General features: G+C 52.2%; 5 non-coding genes across 5 annotated transcripts; all 5 read left to right on the forward strand.

Moving 5' to 3' along the window:
• Positions 1 to 3,514: 3,514 nt before the first annotated feature.
• On the forward strand, positions 3,515 to 3,588 carry TRNAN-GUU (transfer RNA asparagine (anticodon GUU)). Its single transcript has one exon. It is a non-coding gene; the product is annotated as a tRNA-Asn (tRNA).
• A 5,539-nt stretch (positions 3,589 to 9,127) lies between these two features.
• TRNAN-GUU (transfer RNA asparagine (anticodon GUU)) lies at positions 9,128 to 9,201 on the forward strand. The gene has a single exon. It is a non-coding gene; the product is annotated as a tRNA-Asn (tRNA).
• Positions 9,202 to 10,757: 1,556 nt separating this feature from the next.
• On the forward strand, positions 10,758 to 10,831 carry TRNAN-GUU (transfer RNA asparagine (anticodon GUU)). Its single transcript has one exon. It is a non-coding gene; the product is annotated as a tRNA-Asn (tRNA).
• A 3,604-nt stretch (positions 10,832 to 14,435) lies between these two features.
• TRNAN-GUU (transfer RNA asparagine (anticodon GUU)) lies at positions 14,436 to 14,509 on the forward strand. Its single transcript has one exon. It is a non-coding gene; the product is annotated as a tRNA-Asn (tRNA).
• Positions 14,510 to 17,010: 2,501 nt separating this feature from the next.
• TRNAN-GUU (transfer RNA asparagine (anticodon GUU)) lies at positions 17,011 to 17,087 on the forward strand. Its single transcript has one exon. It is a non-coding gene; the product is annotated as a tRNA-Asn (tRNA).
• The last annotated feature ends 2,191 nt before the right edge of the window (positions 17,088 to 19,278 follow it).

Raw genomic sequence — 19,278 nt, forward strand, 5'->3', positions numbered from 1 at the left:
ATCGGCTGTTAACCGAAAGGTTTGAGTTTCTAGCCCACCCGGGGACGGTGTGTCGCTTTTTTTTTCTTTGCGCTGATAGCTTTGAAGATATGTTCTGATGGTGGTGAGAGTGGAGCAGGACTGTCTCCGTGGCGCAATTGGCTAGCGCGATCGGCTGTTAACCGAAAGCTTGGAGTTTCGAGCCCACCCGGTATTGGTGCGGCGCTTTTTTTTTCTTTGAGCTGATAGCTTTGAAGATATGTTCTGATGGTGGTGAGAGTAGAGCAGGACTGTCTCCGTGGCGCAATTGGCTAGCGCGATCGGCTGTTAACCTAAAAGTTGGAGTTTCGAGCCCACCCGGGGACGGTGTGTCGCTTTTTTTGCGCTGATAGCTTTGAAGATATGTTCTGATGGTGGTAAAAGTGGAGCCTCACTGTCTCCGTGGCGCAATTGGCTAGCGCGATCGGCTGTTAGACGAAAAGCTGGAGGTTCGAGCCCCCCCCGGAGTGGTGCGGCGATTTTTTTTTCTTTGGACTGATAGCTTTGAAGATATGTTCTGATGGTGGTGAGAGTATAGCAGGACTGTCTCCGTGGCGCTATTGGCTAGCGCGATCGGCTGTTAACCGAGAGGTTGGAGGTTTGAGCCCACCGGGGACGGTGTGTCGCTTTTTTTTCTTTTTTTGACAGCTTTGAAGATATGTTCTGATGGTGGTGAGAGTGGAGCACGACTGTCTCCGTGGCGCAATTGGCTAGCGCGATCTGCTGTTGACCGAAAGGTTGCAGGTTCGAGCCCACCCGGTGGTGGTGCGGCGCTTCTTTTTCTTTGGTCTGATAGCTGTGAAGAAATGTTCGGACGGTGGAGAGAGTGGAGCACGACTGTCTCCGTGGCGCAGTTGGCTAGCGCAATTTGCAGTTAACCAAAAAGTTGGAGGTTCGAGCCCACCCGGTGGTGGTGCGGCACTTTTTTTTCTTTGGGCTGATAGCTTTGAAGATATGTTCTGATGGTATTGAGAGTATAGCAGGACTGTCTCCGTGGCGCAATTTGCTAGCGCGATCAGCTGTTAGGCGAAAGGTTGGAGGTTCGAGCCCTCCCGGGAGTGGTGTGTTGCTTTTTTTTGCGCTGATAACTTTGAAGATATGTTCTGATGGTGGTGAGAGTAGAGCAGGACTGTCTCCGTGGCGCAATTGGCTAGCGCGATCGGGTGTTAACCGAAAGCTTGGAGTTTCGAGCCCACCCGGTAGTGGCTCGGCGCTTTTTTTTCTTTGAGCAGATAGCTTTGAAGATATGTTCTGATGGTGGTGAGAGTGGAGCAGGACTGTCTCCGTGGCGCAATTGGCTAGCGCGATCGGCTGTTAACCGAAAGGTTTGAGTTTCGAGCCCACCCGGGGACGGTGTGTCGCTTTTTTTTTCTTTGCGCTGATAGCTTTGAAGATATGTTCTGATGGTGGTGAGAGTGGAGCAGGACTGTCTCCGTGGCGCAATTGGCTAGCGCGATCGGCTGTTAACCGAAAGCTTGGAGTTTCGAGCCCACCCGGTATTGGTGCGGCACTTTTTTTCTTTGAGCTGATAGCTTTGAAGATATGTTCTGATGGTGGTGAGAGTAGAGCAGGACTGTCTCCGTGGCGCAATTGGCTAGCGCGATCGGCTGTTAACCGAAAAGTTGGAGTTTCGAGCCCACCCGGGGACGGTGTGTCGCTTTTTTTTCTTTGCGCTGATTGCTTTGAAGATATGTTCTAATGGTGGTGAGAGTGGAGCACGACTGTCTCCGTGACGCAATTGGCTATCGCGATCGGCTGTTAACAGAAAGGATGGAGGTTCGAGCCCGGCCGATGGTGGTGCGGCGCTTTTTTTTCTTTGGGCTGATAGCTTTGAAGATATGTTCTGATGTTGGTGAGAGTGGAGCACGACTGTCTCCATGGCGCAATTGGCGAGCGAGATCGGCTGTTAACCGAAAGGTTGGAGGTTAGAGCCCACCCGGTGGTAGTGCGGCGCTTTTTTTTTCTTTGGGCTGATAGCTTTGAAGATATGTTCTGATGGTGGTGAGAGTGGAGCACGACTCTCTCCGTGGCGCAATTGGCTAGCGCGATCGGCTGTTATCCGAAAGGTTGGAGGTTTGAGCCCACCCGGTGGTGGTGTGGGCTTATTTTTCTATGGGCTGATAGCTTTAGAGATATGTTCTTATGGTGGTGAGAGTGAAGCAGGACTGTCTCCGTGGCGCAATTGGCTAGCGCGATCGACTGTTAACCAAAAGGTTTGAGGTTCGAGCCCACCCGGTGGTGGTGCGGCGCTTTTTTTCTTTGGGCTGATAGCTTTGAAAATATGTTCTGATGGTGGTGAGAGTAGAGCAGGACTGTCTTCGTGGCGCAATTGGCTAGCGCGATCGGCTGTTAACCGAAAGCTTGGAGTTTCGAGCCCACCCGGTAGTGGCTCGGCGCTTTTTTTTCTTTGAGCTGATAGCTTTGAAGATATGTTCTGATGGTGGTGAGAGTGGAGCAGGGCTGTCTCCGTGGCGCAATTGGCTAGCGCGATCGGCTGTTAACCGAAAGGTTGGAGTTTCGAGCCCACCCGGGGACGGTGTGTCGCTTTTTTTTCTTTGCGCTGATAGCTTTGAAGATATGTTCTGATGGTGGTGAGAGTGGAGCAGGACTGTCTCCGTGGCGCAATTGGCTAGCGCGATCGGCTGTTAACTGAAAGCTTGGAGTTTCGAGCCCACCCGGTAGTGGTGCGGCGCTTTTTTTTCTTTGACCTGATAGCTTTGAAGATATGTTCTGATGGTGGTGAGAGTAGAGCAGGACTGTCTCCGTGGCGCAATTGGCTAGCGCGATCGGCTGTTAACCGAAAAGTTGAAGTTTCGAGACCACCCGGGGACGGTGTGTCGCTTTTTTTTCTTTGCGCTGATTGCTTTGAAGATATGTTCTAATGGTGGTGAGAGTGGAGCACGACTGTCTCCGTGACGCAATTGGCTATCGCGATCGGCTGTTAACAGAAAGGATGGAGGTTCGAGCCCGGCCGGGAGTGGTGCGGCGCTTTTTTTTCTTTGGGCTGATAGCTTTGAAGATATGTTCTGATGTTGGTGAGAGTGGAGCACGACTGTCTCCATGGCGCAATTGGCGAGCGCGATCGGCTGTTAACCGAAAAGTTGGAGGTTAGAGCCCACCCGGTGGTAGTGCGGCGCTTTTTTTTTCTTTGTGCTGATAGCTTTGAAGATATGTTCTGATGGTGGTGAGAGTGGAGCATGACTGTTTCCGTGGCGCAATCGGCTAGCGTGATCGGCTGTTAACCGAGAGCTTGGAGTTTCGAGCCCACCCGGGGACAGTGTGTCGCTTTTTTTCTTTGCGGTGATAGCTTTGAAAATATGTTCTGATGGTGGTGAAAGTGGAGCACGACTGTCTCCGTGGCGCAATTGGCTAGCGCGATCGGCTGTTAGACGAAAAGTTGGAGGTTCGAGCCAACCCGGAGTGGTGCGGCGCTTTTTTTCTTTGGACTGATAGCTTTGAAGATATGTTCTGATGGTGGTGAGAGTATAGCAGGACTGTCTCCGTGGCGCAATTGGCTAGCGCGATCGGCTGTTAACCGAGAGGTTGGAGGTTTGAGCCCACCCGGGGACGATGTGTCGCTTTTTTTTTTCTTTTCGCTGATAGCTTTGAAGATATGTTTTTATGGTGGTGAGAGTGGAGCACGACTGTCTCTGTGGCGCCATTGGCTAGCGCGACCGGCTATTAACCGAAAGGTTGGAGGTTCGAGCCCACCCGGTGGTGGTGCGGCGCTTTTTTTTTCTTTGGGCTGATAGCTCCGAAGAAATGTTCTGACGGTGGTGAGAGTGGAGCACGACTGTCTCCGTGGCGCAATTGGCTAGCGCTATCGGCTGTTAACCGAAGGGTTGGAGGTTCGAGCCCTCCCGGGAGTGGTGTGTTGCTTTTTTTCTTTGGGCTGATAGCTTTAAAGATATGTTCTGATGTTGGCTAGAGTGGAGCAGGACAGGCTCCGTGGCGCAATTGGCTAGCGCGTTCGGCCGTTAACCGAAAGGTTAAAGGTTCGAGCACACCCGGTGGTGGTGCGGGCTTTTTTCTATGAGCTGATAGCTTTGAAGATTTGTACTGATGGTGGTGAGAGTGAAGCAGGACTGTCTCCGTGGCGCAGTTGGCTAGCGCGATCGACTGTTAACCGAAAGGTTGGTGGTCCGAGCCCACCCGGTGGTGGTGCGGCGCTTTTTTTCTTTGGGCTGATAGCTTTGAAGATATGTTCTGATGGTGGTGAGAGTGGAGCAGGACTGTCTCCGTGGCGCAATTGGCTAGCGCGATCGGCTGTTAACCGAAAGCTTGGAGTTTCGAGCCCACCCGGTAGTGGCGCGGCGCTTTTTTTTCTTTGAGCTGATAGCTTTGAAGATATGTTCTAATGGTGGTGAGAGTGGAGCAGGACTGTCTCCGTGGCGCAATTGGCTAGCGCGATCGGCTGTTAACTGAAAGGTTTGAGTTTCGAGCCCACCCGGGGACGGTGTGTCGCTTTTTTTTCTTTGCGCTGATAGCTTTGAAGATATGTTCTGATGGTGGTGAGAGTGGAGCAGGACTGTCTCCGTGGCGCAATTGGCTAGCGCGATCGGCTGTTAACTGAAAGCTTGGAGTTTCGAGCCCACCCGGTATTGGTGCGGCACTTTTTTTTTCTTTGAGCTGATAGCTTTGAAGATATGTTCTGATGGTGGTGAGAGTAGAGCAGGACTGTCTCCGTGGCGCAATTGGCTAGCGCGATCGTCTGTTAACCGAAAAGTTGGAGTTTCGAGCCCACCCGGGGACGGTGTATCGCTTTTTTTTTTCTTTGCGCTGATTGCTTTGAAGATATGTTCTAATGGTGGTGAGAGTGGAGCACGACTGTCTCCGTGACGCAATTGGCTATCGCGATCGGCTGTTAACAGAAAGGATGGAGGTTCGAGCCCTGCCGGGGGTGGTGCGGCGCTTTTTTTTCTTTGGGCTGATAGCTTTGAAGATATGTTCTGATGTTGGTGAGAGTGGAGCACGACTGTCTCCATGGCGCAATTGGCGAGCGAGATCGGCTGTTAACCGAAAGGTTGGAGGTTAGAGCCCACCCGATGGTAGTGCGGCGCTTTTTTTTTCTTTGGGCTGATAGCTTTGAAGATATGTTCTGATGGTGGTGAGAGTGGAGCATGACTGTCTCCGTGGCGCAATTGGCTAGCGTGATCGGCTGTTAACCGAAAGCTTGGAGTTTCGAGCCAGCCCGGGGACGGTGTGTCGCTTTTTTTTCTTTCCGGTGATAGCTTTGAAGATATGTTCTGATGGTGGTTAAAGTGGAGCACGACTGTCTCCGTGGCGCAATTGGCTAGCGCGATCGGCTGTTGGACGAAAGCTTGGAGGTTCGAGCCCACCCGGAGTGGTGCGGCGCTTTTTTTCTTTGGACTGATAGCTTTGAAGATATGTTTAGATGGTAGTGAGAGTATAGCAGGGCTGTCTCCGTGGCGCGATTGGCTAGCGCGATCGGCTGTTAACCGAAAGGTTGGAGGTTCGCGCTCACCCGGTGGTGGTGGGGCTTATTTTTCTATGGGCTGATAGCTTTAGAGATATGTTCTTATGGTGGTGAGAGTGAAGAAGGACTGTCTCCGTGGCGCAATTGGCTAGCGCGATCGACTGTTAACCAAAAGGTTTGAGGTTCTAGCCCACCCGGTGGTGGTGCGGCGCTTTTTTTCTTTGGGCTTATAGCTTTGAAGATATGTTCTGATGGTGGTGAGAGTAGAGCAGGACTGTCTTCGTGGCGCAATTGGCTAGCGCGATCGGCTGTTAACCGAAAGCTTGGAGTTTCGAGCCCACCCGGTAGTGGCTCGGCGCTTTTTTTTCTTTGATCTGATAGCTTTGAAGATATGTTCTGATGGTGGTGAGAGTGGAGCAGGACTGTCTCCGTGGCGCAATTGGCTAGCGCGATCGGCTGTTAACCGAAAGGTTGGAGTTTCGAGCCCACCAGGGGACGGTGTGTCGCTTTTTTTTTCTTTGCGCTGATAGCTTTGAAGATATGTTCTGATGGTGGTGAGAGTGGAGCAGGACTGTCTTCGTGGCGCAATTGGCTAGCGCGATCGGCTGTTATCCGAAAGGTTGGAGGTTCGCGCTCACCCAGTGGTGGTGTGGGCTTATTTTTCCATGGGCTGATAGCTTTAGAGATATGTTCTTATGGTGGTGAGAGTGAAGCAGGACTGTCTCCGTGGCGCAATTGGCTAGCGCGATCGACTGTTAACCAAAAGGTTTGAGGTTCTAGCCCACCCGGTGGTGGTGCGGCGCTTTTTTTCTTTGGGCTGATAGCTTTGAAGATATGTTCTGATGGTGGTGAGAGTGGAGCATGACTGTTTCCGTGGCGCAATCGGCTAGCGTGATCGGCTGTTAACCGAAAGCTTGGAGTTTCGAGCCCACCCGGGGACAGTGTGTCGTTTTTTTTTCTTTGCGGTGATAGCTTTGAAGATATGTTTTGATGGTGGTGAAAGTGGAGCACGACTGTCTCCGTGGCGCAATCGGCTAGCGCGATCGGCTGTTAGACGAAAGGTTGGAGGTTCGAGCCCACCGGGAGTGGTGCGGCGCTTTTTTTCTTTGGACTGATAGCTTTCAAGATATGTTCTGATGGTGGTGAGAGTATAGCAGGACTGTCTCCGTGGCGCGATTGGCTAGCGCGATCGGCTGTTAACCGAGAGGTTGGAGGTTTGAGCCCACCCGGGGACGGTGTGTCGCTTTTTTTCTCTTTTCGCAGATAGCTTTGAAGATATGTTCTGATTGTGGTGAGAGTGGAGCATGACTGTCTCTGTGGCGCCATTGGCTAGCGCGATCAGCTGTTAACCGAAAGGTTGGAGGTTCGAGCCCACCCGGTGGTGGTGCGGCGCTTTTTTTTCTTTGGGCTGATAGCTGCGAAGAAATGTTCTGACGGTGGTGAGAGTGGAGCACGAATGTCTCTGTGGCGCAATTGGCTAGCGCTATCGGCTGTTAACCGAAAGGTTGGAGGTTCGAGCCCTCCCGGGAGTGGTGTGTCGCTTTTTTTCTTTGGGCTGATAGCTTTAAAGATATGTTCTGATGTTGGCTAGAGTGGAGCAGGACAGTCTCAGTGGCGCAATTGGCTAGGGCGTTCGGCCGTTAACCGAAAGGTTAAAGGTTCGAGCACACCCGGTGGTGGTGCGGGCTTTTTTCTATGGGCTGATAGCTTTGAAGATATGTACTGATGGTGGTGAGAGTGAAGCAGGACTGTCTGCGTGGCGCAGTTGGCTAGCGCGGTCGACTGTTAACCGAAAGGTTGGAGGTTCGAGCCCACCCGGTGGTGGTGTGGCGCTTTTTTTCTTAAGGCTGATAGCTTTGAAGATATGTTCTGATGGTGGTGAGAGTAGAGCAGGACTGTCTCCGTGGCGCAATTGGCTAGCGCGATCGGCTGTTAACCGAAAGCTTGGAGTTTCGAGCCCACCCGGGGACGGTGTGTCGCTTTTTTTTTCTTTGCGCTGATAGCTTTGAAGATATGTTCTGATGGTGGTGAGAGTGGAGCAGGACTGTCTCAGTGGCGCAATTGGCTAGCGCGATCGGCTGTTAACCGAAAGCTTGCAGTTTCGAGCCCACCCGGTATTGGTGCGGCACTTTTTTTTCTTTGAGCTCATAGCTTTGAAGATATGTTCTGATGGTGGTGAGAGTAGAGCAGGACTGTCTCCGTGGCGCAATTGGCTAGCGCGATCGGCTGTTAACCGAAAAGTTGGAGTTTCGAGCCCACCCGGGGACAGTGTGTCGCTTTTTTTTCTTTGCGCTGATTGCTTTGAAGATATGTTCTAATGGTGGTGAGAGTGGAGCACGACTGTCTCCGTGACGCAATTGGCTATCGCGATCGGCTTTTAACAGAAAGGATGGACGTTCGAGCCCGGCCGGGGGTGGTGCGGCGCTTTTTTTTCTTTGGGCTCATAGCTTTGAAGATATGTTCTGATGTTGGTGAGAGTGGAGCACGACTGTCTGCATGGCGCAATTGGCGAGCGAGATCGGCTGTTAACCGAAAGGTTGGAGGTTAGAGCCCACCCGGTGGTAGTGCGGCACTTTTTTTTTCTTTGGGCTGATAGCTTTGAAGATATGTTCTGATGGTGGTGAGAGTGGAGCAGGACTGTCTCCGTGGCGCAATTGTCTAGCGCGATCGACTGTTAACCAAAAGGTTTGAGGTTCTAGCCCACCCGGTGGTGGTGCGGCGCTTTTTTTCTTTGGGCTGATAGCTTTGAAGATATGTTCTGATGGTGGTGAGAGTAGAGCAGGACTGTCTTCGTGGCGCAATTGGCTAGCGCGATCGTCTGTTAACCGAAAGCTTGGAGTTTCGAGCCCACCCGGTAGTGGCTCGGCGCTTTTTTTTCTTTGAGCTGGTAGCTTTAACGATATGTTCTGATGGTGGTGAGAGTGGAGCAGGACTGTCTCCGTGGCGCAATTGGCTAGCGCGATCGGCTGTTAACCGAAAGGTTGGAGTTTCGAGCCCACCTGGGGACGGTGTGTCGCTTTTTTTTTCTTTGCGCTGATAGCTTTGAAGATATGTTCTGATGGTGGTGAGAGTGGAGCAGGACTGTCTTCGTGGCGCAATTGGCTAGCGCGATCGGCTGTTAACTGAAAGCTTGGAGTTTCGAGACCACCCGGTAGTGGTGCGGCGCTTTTTTTTCTTTGAGCTGATAGCTTTGAAGATATGTTCTGATGTTGGTGAGAGTGGAGCACGACTGTCTCCATGGCGCAATTGGCGAGCGCGATCGGCTGTTAACCGAAAGGTTGGAGGTTAGAGCCCACCCGGTGGTAGTGCGGCGCTTTTTTTTCTTTGGGCCGATAGCTTTGAAGATATGTTCTGATGGTGGTGAGAGTGGAGCATGACTGTTTCCGTGGCGCAATCGGCTAGCGTGATCGGCTGCTAACCGAAAGCTTGGAGTTTCGAGCCCACCCGGGGACAGTGTGTCGTTTTTTTTCTTTGCGGTGATAGCTTTGAAGATATGTTTTGATGGTGGTGAAAGTGGAGCACGACTGTCTCCGTGGCGCAATCGGCCAGCGCGATCGGCTGTTAGACGAAAGGTTGGAGGTTCGAGCCCACCCGGAGTGGTGCGGCGCTTTTTTTCTTTGGACTGATAGCTTTCAAGATATGTTCTGATGGTGGTGAGAGTATAGCAGGACTGTCTCCGTGGCGCAATTGGCTAGCGCGATCGGCTGTTAACCGAGAGGTTGGAGGTTTGAGCCCACCCGGGGACGGTGTGTCGCTTTTTTTCTCTTTTCGCTGATAGCTTTGAAGATATGTTCTGATTGTGGTGAGAGTGGAGCACGACTGTCTCTGTGGCGCCATTGGCTAGCGCGATCAGCTGTTAACCGAAAGGTTGGAGGTTCGAGCCCACCCGGTGGTGGTGCGGCGCTTTATTTTCTTTGGGCTGCTAGCTGCGAAGAAATGTTCTGACGGTGGTGAGAGTGGAGCACGAATGTCTCTGTGGCGCAATTGGCTAGCGCTATCGGCTGTTAACCGAAAGGTTGGAGGTTGGAGCCCTCCCAGGAGTGGTGTGTCTCTTTTTTTCTTTGGGCTGATAGCTTTAAAGATATGTTCTGATGTTGGCTAGAGTGGAGCAGGACAGTCTCAGTGGCGCAATTGGCTAGCGCGATCGGCTGTTAACCGAAAGCTTGGAGTTTCGAGCCCACCCGGTAGTGGCTCGGCGCTTTTTTTTCTTTGAGCTGATAGCTTTGAAGATATGTTCTGATGGTGGTGAGAGTGGAGCAGGACTGTCTCCGTGGCGCAATTGGCTAGCGCGATCGGCTGTTAACCGAAAGGTTGGAGTTTCGAGCCCACCTGGGGACGGTGTGTCGCTTTTTTTTTCTTTGCGCTGATAGCTTTGAAGATATGTTCTGATGGTGGTGAGAGTGGAGCAGGACTGTCTTCGTGGCGCAATTGGCTAGCGCGATCGGCTGTTAACTGAAAGCTTGGAGTTTCGAGCCCACCCGGTAGTGGTGCGGCACTTTTTTTTCTTTGAGCTGATAGCTTTGAAGATATGTTCTGATGGTGGTGAGAGTAGAGCAGTACTGTCTCCGTGGCGCAATTGGCTAGCGCGATCGGCTGTTAACCGAAAAGTTGGAGTTTCGAGACCACCCGGGGACGGTGTGTCGCTTTTTTTTCTTTGCGCTGATTGCTTTGAAGATATGTTCTAATGGTGGTGAGAGTGGAGCACGACTGTCTCCGTGACGCAATTGGCTATCGCGATCGGCTGTTAACAGAAAGGATGGAGGTTCGAGCCCGGCCGGGAGTGGTGCGGCGCTTTTTTTTCTTTGGGCTGATAGCTTTGAAGATATGTTCTGATGTTGGTGAGAGTGGAGCACGACTGTCTCCATGGCGCAATTGGCGAGCGCGATCGGCTGTTAACCGAAAGGTTGGAGGTTAGAGCCCACCCGGTGGTAGTGCGGCGCTTTTTTTTTTCTTTGGGCCGATAGCTTTGAAGATATGTTCTGATGGTGGTGAGAGTGGAGCATGACTGTTTCCGTGGCGCAATCGGCTAGCGTGATCGGCTGTTAACCGAAAGCTTGGAGTTTCGAGCCCACCCGGGGACAGTGTGTCGTTTTTTTTTTCTTTGCGGTGATAGCTTTGAAGATATGTTTTGATGGTGGTGAAAGTGGAGCACGACTGTCTCCGTGGCGCAGTCGGCTAGCGCGATCGGCTGTTAGACGAAAGGTTGGAGGTTCGAGCCCACCCGGAGTGGTGCGGCGCTTTTTTTCTTTGGACTGATAGCTTTCAAGATATGTTCTGATGGTGGTGAGAGTATAGCAGGACTGTCTCCGTGGCGCAATTGGCTAGCGCGATCGGCTGTTAACCGAGAGGTTGGAGGTTTGAGCCCACCCGGGGACGGTGTGTCGCTTTTTTTCTCTTTTCGTTGATAGCTTTGAAGATATGTTCTGATTGTGGTGAGAGTGGAGCACGACTGTCTCTGTGGCGCCATTGGCTAGCGCGATCAGCTGTTAACCGAAAGGTTGGAGGTTCGAGCCCACCCGGTGGTGGTGCGGCGCTTTTTCTTCTTTGGGCTGATAGCTGCGAAGAAATGTTCTGACGGTGGTGAGAGTGGAGCACGAATGTCTCTGTGGCACAATTGGCTAGCGCTATCGGCTGTTAACCGAAAGGTTGGAGGTTCGAGCCCTCCCGGGAGTGGTGTGTCGCTTTTTTTCTTTGGGCTGATAGCTTTAAAGATATGTTCTGATGTTGGCTAGAGTGGAGCAGGACAGTCTCAGTGGCGCAATTGGCTAGCGCGTTCGGCCGTTAACCGAAAGATTAAAGGTTCGAGCACACCCGGTGGTGGTGCGGGCTTTTTTCTATGGGCTGATAGCTTTGAAGATATGTACTGATGGTGGTGAGAGTGAAGCAGGACTGTCTCCGTGGCGCAGTTGGCTAGCGCTGTCGACTGTTAACCGAAAGGTTGGAGGTTCGAGCCCACCCGGTGGTGGTGCGGCGCTTTTTTTCTTTGGGCTGATAGCTTTGAAGATATGTTCTGATGGTGGTGAGAGTAGAGCAGGACTGTCTCCGTGGCGCAATTGGCTAGCGCGGTCGGCTGTTAACCGAAAGCTTGGAGTTTCGAGCCCACCCGGGGACGGTGTGTCGCTTTTTTTTTCTTTGCGCTGATAGCTTTGAAGATATGTTCTGATGGTGGTGAGAGTGGAGCAGGACTGTCTCAGTGGCGCAATTGGCTAGCGCGATCGGCTGTTAACCGAAAGCTTGGAGTTTCGAGCCCACCCGGTATTGGTGCGGCACTTTTTTTTCTTTGAGCTGATAGCTTTGAAGATATGTTCTGATGGTGGTGAGAGTAGAGCAGGACTGTCTCCGTGGCGCAATTGGCTAGCGCGATCGGCTGTTAACCGAAAAGTTGGAGTTTCGAGCCCACCCGGGGACAGTGTGTCGCTTTTTTTTCTTTGCGCTGATTGCTTTGAAGATATGTTCTAATGGTGGTTAGAGTGGAGCACGACTGTCTCCGTGACGCAATTGGCTATCGCGATCAGCTGTTAACAGAAAGGATGGAGGTTCGAGCCCGGCCGGGGGTGGTGCGGCGCTTTTTTTTCTTTGGGCTGATAGCTTTGAAGATATGTTCTGATGTTGGTGAGAGTGGAGCACGACTGTCTGCATGGCGCAATTGGCGAGCGAGATCGGCTGTTAACCTAAAGGTTGGAGGTTAGAGCCCACCCGGTGGTAGTGCGGCACTTTTTTTTTCTTTGGGCTGATAGCTTTGAAGATATGTTCTGATGGTGGTGAGAGTGGAGCATGACTGTCTCCGTGGCGCAATTGGCTAGCGTGATCGGCTGTTAACCGAAAGCTTGGAGTTTCGAGCCCACCCGGGGACGGTGTGTCGCTTTTTTTTCTTTCCGGTGATAGCTTTGAAGATATGTTCTGATGGTGGTGAAAGTGGAGCACGACTGTCTCCGTGGCGCAATTGGCTAGCGCGATCGGCTGTTAGACGGAAGGTTGGAGGTTCGAGCCCACCCGGAGTGGTGCGGCGCTTTTTTTCTTTGGACTGATAGCTTTGAAGATATGTTCTGATGGTGGTGAGAGTATAGCAGGACTGTCTCCGTGGCGCGATTGGCTGGCGCGATCGGCTGTTAACCGAAAGGTTGGAGGTTTGAGCCAACCCGGGGACGGTGTGTCGCTTTTTTTTTCCCTGACAGCTTTGAAGATATGTTCTGATGGTGGTGAGAGTGGAGCACGACTGTCACCGTGGCACAATTGGCTAGCGCAATCTGCTGTTGACCGAAAGTTGCAGGTTCGAGCCCACCCGGTGGTGGTGCGGCGCTTCTTTTTCTTTGGGCTGATAGCTGTGAAGAAATGTTCGGACGGTGGTGAGAGTGGAGCACGACCTTCTCCGTGGCACAGTTGGCTAGCGCAATTTGCAGTTAACCAAAAATTTGGAGGTTGGAGCCCACCCGGTGGTGGTGCGGCACTTTTTTTTCTTTGGGCTGATAGCTTTGAAGATATGTTCTGATGGTATTGAGAATATAGCAGGACTGTCTCCGTGGCGCAATTTGCTAGCGCGATCGGCTGTTATCCGAAAGGTTGGAGGTTCGAGCCCACCCGGTGGTGGTGTGGGCTTATTTTTCTATGGGCTGATAGCTTTAGAGATATGTTCTTATGGTGGTGAGAGTGAAGCAGGACTGTCTCCGTGGCGCAATTGGCTAGCGCGATCGACTGTTAACCAAAAGGTTTGAGGTTCGAGCCCACCCGGTGTTGGTGCGGCGCTTTTTTTCTTTGGGCTGATAGCTTTGAAGATATGTTCTGATGGTGGTGAGAGTAGAGCAGGACTGTCTTCGTGGCGCGATTGGCTAGCGCGATCGGCTGTTAACCGAAAGCTTGGAGTTTCGAGCCCACCCGGTAGTGGCTCGGCGCTTTTTTTTCTTTGAGCTGATAGCTTTGAAGATATGTTCTGATGGTGGTGAGAGTGGAGCAGGACTGTCTCCGTGGCTAGCGCGATCGGCTGTTAACCGAAAGGTTGGAGTTTCGAGCCCAATCGGGGACGGTGTGTCGCTTTTTTTTCTTTGCGCTGATAGCTTTGAAGATATGTTCTGATGGTGGTGAGAGTGGAGCAGGACTGTCTCCGTGGCGCAATTGGCTAGCGCAATCGGCTGTAACTGAAAGCTTGGAGTTTCGAGCCCACCCGGTAGTGGTGCGGCGCTTTTTTTTCTTTGAGCTGATAGCTTTGAAGATATGTTCTGATGGTGTTGAGATTTGAGCAGGACTGTCTCCGTGGCGCAATTGGCTAGCGCGATCGGCTGTTAACCGAAAAGTTGGAGTTTCGAGACCACCCGGGGACGGTGTGTCGCTTTTTTTTCTTTGCGCTGATTGCTTTGAAGATATGTTCTAATGGTGGTGAGAGTGGAGCACGACTGTCTCCGTGACGCAATGGGCTATCGCGATCGGCTGTTAACAGAAAGGATGGAGGTTCGAGCCCGGCCGGGAGTGGTGCGGCGCTTTTTTTTCTTTGGGCTGATAGCTTTGAAGATATGTTCTGATGTTGGTGAGAGTGGAGCACGACTGTCTCCATGGCGCAATTGGCGAGCGCGATCGGCTGTTAACCGAAAGGTTGGAGGTTAGGGCCCACCCGGTGGTAGTGCGGCGTTTTTTTTTTCTTTGGGCTGATAGCTTTGAAGATATGTTCTGATGGTGGTGAGAGTGGAGCATGACTGTTTCCGTGGCGCAATCGGCTAGCGTGATCGGCTGTTAACCGAAAGCTTGGAGTTTCGAGCCCAACCGGGGACAGTGTGTCGCTTTTTTTTCTTTGCGGTGATAGCTTTGAAGATATGTTCTGATGGTGGTGAAAGTGGAGCACGACTGTCTCCGTGGCGCAATTGGCTAGCGCGATCGGCTGTTAGACGAAAGTTTGGAGGTTCGCGCCCACCCGGAGTGGTGCGGCGCTTTTTTTCTTTGGACTGATAGCTTTGAAGATATGTTCTGATGGTGGTGAGAGTATAGCAGGACTGTCTCCGTGGCGCAATTGGCTAGCGCGATCGGCTGTTAACCGAGAGGTTGGAGGTTTGAGCCCACCCGGGGACGGTGTGTCGCTTTTTTTTCTTTTCGCTGATAGCTTTGAAGATATGTTCTGATGGTGGTGAGAGTGGAGCACGACTGTCTCTGTGGCGCCATTGGCTAGCACGATCGGCTGTTAACCGAAAGGTTGGAGGTTCGAGCCCACCCGGTGGTGGTGCGGCGCTTTTTTTTCTTTGAGCTGATAGCTCCGAAGAAATGTTCTGACGGTGGTGAGTGTGGAGCACGACTGTCTCTGTGGCGCAATTGGCTAGCGCTATCGGCTGTTAACCGAAAGGTTGGAGGTTCGAGCCCTCCCGGGAGTGGTGTGTTGCTTTTTCTTCTTTGGGCTGATAGCTTTAAAGATATGTTCTGATGTTGGCTAGAGTGGAGCAGGACAGTCTCCGTGGCGCAATTGGCTAGCGCGTTCGGCCGTTAACCGAAAGGTTAAAGGTTCGAGCACACCCGGTGGTGGTGCGGGCTTTTTTCTATGGGCTGATAGCTTTGAAGATATGTAGTGATGGTGGTGAGAGTGAAGCAGGACTGTCTCCGTGGCGCAGTTGGCTAGCGCGATCGACTGTTAACCGAAAGGTTGGAGGTTCGAGCCCACCCGGTGGTGGTGCGGCGCTTTTTTTTCTTTGGGCTGATAGCTTTGAAGATATGTTCTGATGGTGGTGAGAGTGGAGCAGGACTGTCTCCGTGGCGCAATTGGCTAGCGCGATCGGCTGTTAACCGAAAGCTTGGAGTTTCGAGCCCACCCGGTAGTGGCGCGGCGCTTTTTTTCTTTGAGCTGATAGCTTTGAAGATATGTTCTGGTGGTGGTGAGAGTGGAGCAGGACTGTCTCCGTGGCGCAATTGGCTAGCGCGATCGGCTGTTAACCGAAAGGTTGGACTTTCGAGCCCACCCGGGGACGGTGTGTCGCTTTTTTTTTCTTTGCGCTGATAGCTTTGAAGATATGTTCTGATGGTGGTGAGAGTGGGGCACGACTGTCTCCGTGGCGCAATTGGCTAGCGCGATCGGCTGTTAACAGAAAGTATGGAGGTTCGAGCCTACCCGGGGGTGGTGCGCCGCTTTTTTTTCTTTGAGCTGATAGCTTTGAAGATATGTTCTGATGTTAGTGAGAGTGGAGCACGACTGTCTCCATGGCGCAATTGGCGAGCGCGATCGGCTGTTAACCGAAAGGTTGGAGGTTCGAGCCCACCCGGTGGTAGTGCGGCGCTTTTTTTTCTTTGGGCTGATAGCTTTGAAGATGTTCTGATGGTGGTGAGAGTGGAGCAGGACTGTCTCCGTGGCGCAATTGGCTAGCGCGATCGGCTGTTAACTGAAAGCTTGGAGTTTCGAGCCCACCCGGTAGTGGTGCGGCGCTTTTTTTTCTTTGAGCTGATAGCTTTGAAGATATGTTCTGATGGTGGTGAGAGTAGAGCAGGACTGTCTCCGTGGCGCAATTGGCTAGCGGGATCGGCTGTTAACCGAAAAGTTGGAGTTTCGAGCCCACCCGGGGACGGTGTGTCGCTTTTTTTTCTTTGCGCTGATTGATTAGAAGATATGTTCTAATGGTGGTGAGAGTGGAGCACGACTGTCTCCGTGACGCAATTGGCTATCGCGATCGGCTGTTAGCCGAAAGGTTGGAGGTTCGAGCCCTCCTGGGAGTGGTGTGTTGCTTTTTTCTTTGCGCTGATAACTTTAGAGACATGTTCTCACAGTGGCCAGATCTGAGCACGACTGTCTCCGTGGCGCAATTGGCCAGCACGTTCGGCTGTTAACCGAAAATTTATAGGTTTGAGCCCTCCCGGGAGTGTTGCATTGCTTTTTTCTTTGCGCTGATAGCTTTGAAGATATGTTCTAATGGTGGTGAGAGTGGAGCACGACTGTCTCCGTGGCCCAATTGGCTAGCGCGATCCGCTGTTAACGTAAAGTTTGGAGGTTCGAGCCCACCAGGTGTTGGTGCGGCGCTTTTTTTTCTTTGGGCTGATAGCTCTGAAGAAATGTTCTGACTGCGGTGAGCGTGGAGCACGACTGTGGTGGTGGTGGTAGTGGTTAGAAGATGAGAAAAGGCACCTAATTTCTGCAACCCGGTCGGGAGCACGGCGCAGTGCCTGCGGGGAAGGGAAAAAGGGAGAAAAGTGGAAAGAAGAGGAAAGATTAATTAAGCAGTGGAGCGGTCATCATCAACAGAAGCAGCAGTCCAGAAGCAAAGGTAGGGGTGGCAAGGGCCCCATCCTCAGCGGTAGGACGACTGTCTCCGTGGCGCCATTGGCTAGCGCGATCGGCTGTTAACTGAAAAGTTGGAGGTTCGAGCCCACCCGGTGGTGGTGCGGCGCTTTTTTTCTTTGGGCTGATAGCTCCGAAGAAATGTTCTGATGGTGGTGACAGTGGAGCACGACTGTCTCCGTGGCGCAATTGGACAGCGCAATCGGCTGTTAACCGAAAGGTTGGAGGTTCGAGCCTTCCCGGGAGTGGTGTGTTGCTTTTTTTTCTTTGGGCTGATAGCTTTAAAGATATGTTCTGATGGTGGCTAGAGTGGAGCAGGACTGTCTCCGTGGCGCAATTGGCTAGCGCGTTCGGCCGTTAACCGAAAGGTTGGAGGTTCGAGCCCTCCCGGGAGTGGTGTGTTGCTTTTTTTTCTTTGGGCTGATAGCTTTAAAGATATGTTCTGATGTTGGCTAGAGTGGAGCAGGACAGTCTCCGTGGCGCAATTGGCTAGCGCGTTCGGCCGTTAACCGAATGGTTAAAGGTTCGAGCACACCCAGTGGTGGTGGGGGCTTTTTTCTATGGGCTGATAGCTTTGAAGATATGTACTGATGGTGGTGAGAGTGAAGCAGGACTGTCTCCGTGGCGCAGTTGGCTAGCGCGATCGACTGTTAACCGAAAGGTTGGAGGTTCGAGCCCACCCGGTGGTGGTGCGGCGCTTTTTTTCTTTGGGCTGATAGCTTTGAAGATATGTTCTGATGGTGGTGAGAGTGGAGCAGGACTGTCTCCGTGGCGCAATTGGCTAGCGCGATCGGCTGTTAACCGAAAGGTTGGAGTTTCGAGCCCACCCGGGGACGGTGTGTCGCTTTTTTTTCTTTGCGCTGATAGCTTTGAAGATATGTTCTGATGGTGGTGAGAGTGGGGCACGACTGTCTCCGTGGCGCAATTGGCTAGCGCGATCGGCTGTTAACAGAAAGTATGGAGGTTCGAGCCCACCCGGGGGTGGTGCGCCGCTTTTTTTTCTTTGGGCTGATAGCTTTGAAGATATGTTCTGATGTTAGTGAGAGTGGAGCACGACTGTCTCCATGGCGCAATTGGTGAGCGCGATCGGCTGTTAACCGAAAGGTTGGAGGTTCGAGCCCACCCGGTGGTAGTGCGGCGCTTTTTTTTTCTTTGGGCTGATAGCTTTGAAGATGTGTTCTGATGGTGGTGAGAGTGGAGCAGGACTGTCTCCGTTGCGCAATTGGCTAGCGTGATCGGCTGTTAACCAAAAGCTTGGAGTTTCGAGCCCACTGGGGACGGTGTGTCGCTTTTTTTTGCGCTGATAGCTTTGAAGATATGTTCTGATCGTGGTGAAAGTGGAGCCTCACTGTCTCCGTGGCGCAATTGGCTAGCGCGATCGGCTGTTAACAGAAAGTTTGGAGGTTTGAGCCCACCCGGGGGTGGTGCGCCGCTTTTTTTTCTTTGGGCTGGTAGCTTTGAAGATATGTTCTGATGGTGGTGAAAGTGGAGCCTCACTCTCTGCGTGGCGCAATTGGCTAGCGCGATCGGCTGTTAGACGAAAGGTTGGAGGTTCGAGCCCACCTGGAGTGGTGCGGCGCTTTTTTTCTTTGGACTGATAGCTTTGAAGGTATGTTCTGATGGTGGTGAGAGTATAGGAGGACTGTCTCCGTGGCGCAATTGGCTAGCGCGATCGGCTGTTAACCGAAAGCTTGGAGTTTCGAGCCCACCCGGTAGTGGCGCGGCGCTTTTTTTTCTTTGAGCTGATAGCTTTGAAGATATGTTCTGATGGTGGTGAGAGTGGAGCAGGACTGTCTCCGTGGCGCAATTGGCTAGCGCGATCGGCTGTTAACCGAAAGGTTGGAGTTTCGAGCCCACCCGGGGACGGTGTGTCGCTTTTTTTTTCTTTTCACTGATAGCTTTGAAGATATGTTCTGATGGTGGTGAGAGTGGAGCACGAGTGTCTCTGTGGCGCAATTGGCTAGCGCGATCTGCTGTTGACTGAAAGCTTGGAGTTTCGAGCCCACCCGGTAGTGGCGCGGCGCTTTTTTTTCTTTGAGCTGATAGCTTTGAAGATATGTTCTGATGGTGGTGAGAGTAAAGCAGGACCGTCTCCGTGGCGCAATTGGCTAGCGCGATCAGCTGTTAACCGAAAAGTTGGAGTTTCGGGACCACCCGGGGACGGTGTGTCGCTTTTTTTTTCTTTGCGCTGATTGCTTTGAAGATATGTTCTGATGTTGGTGAGGGTGGAGCACGACTGTCTCCATGGCGCAATTGGCGAGCGCGATCGGCTGTTAACCGAAAGGTTGGAGGTTAGGGCCCACCCGGTGGTAGTGCGGCGCTTTTTTTTTCTTTGGGCTGATAGCTTTGAAGATATGTTCTGATGGTGGTGAGAGTGGAGCATGACTGTTTCCGTGGCGCAATCGGCTAGCGTGATCGGCTGTTAACCGAAAGCTTGGAGTTTCGAGCCCACCCGGGGACAGTGTGTCGCTTTTTTTTCTTTGCGGTGATAGCTTTGAAGATATGTTCTGATGGTGGTGAAAGTGGAGCACGACTGTCTCCGTGGCGCAATTGGCTAGCGCGATCGGCTGTTAGACGAAAGTTTGGA

This window comes from Rhipicephalus microplus, unplaced genomic scaffold (assembly GCF_043290135.1).
Source record: "Rhipicephalus microplus isolate Deutch F79 unplaced genomic scaffold, USDA_Rmic scaffold_40, whole genome shotgun sequence".
NCBI lineage: Eukaryota > Metazoa > Arthropoda > Arachnida > Ixodida > Ixodidae > Rhipicephalus > Rhipicephalus microplus.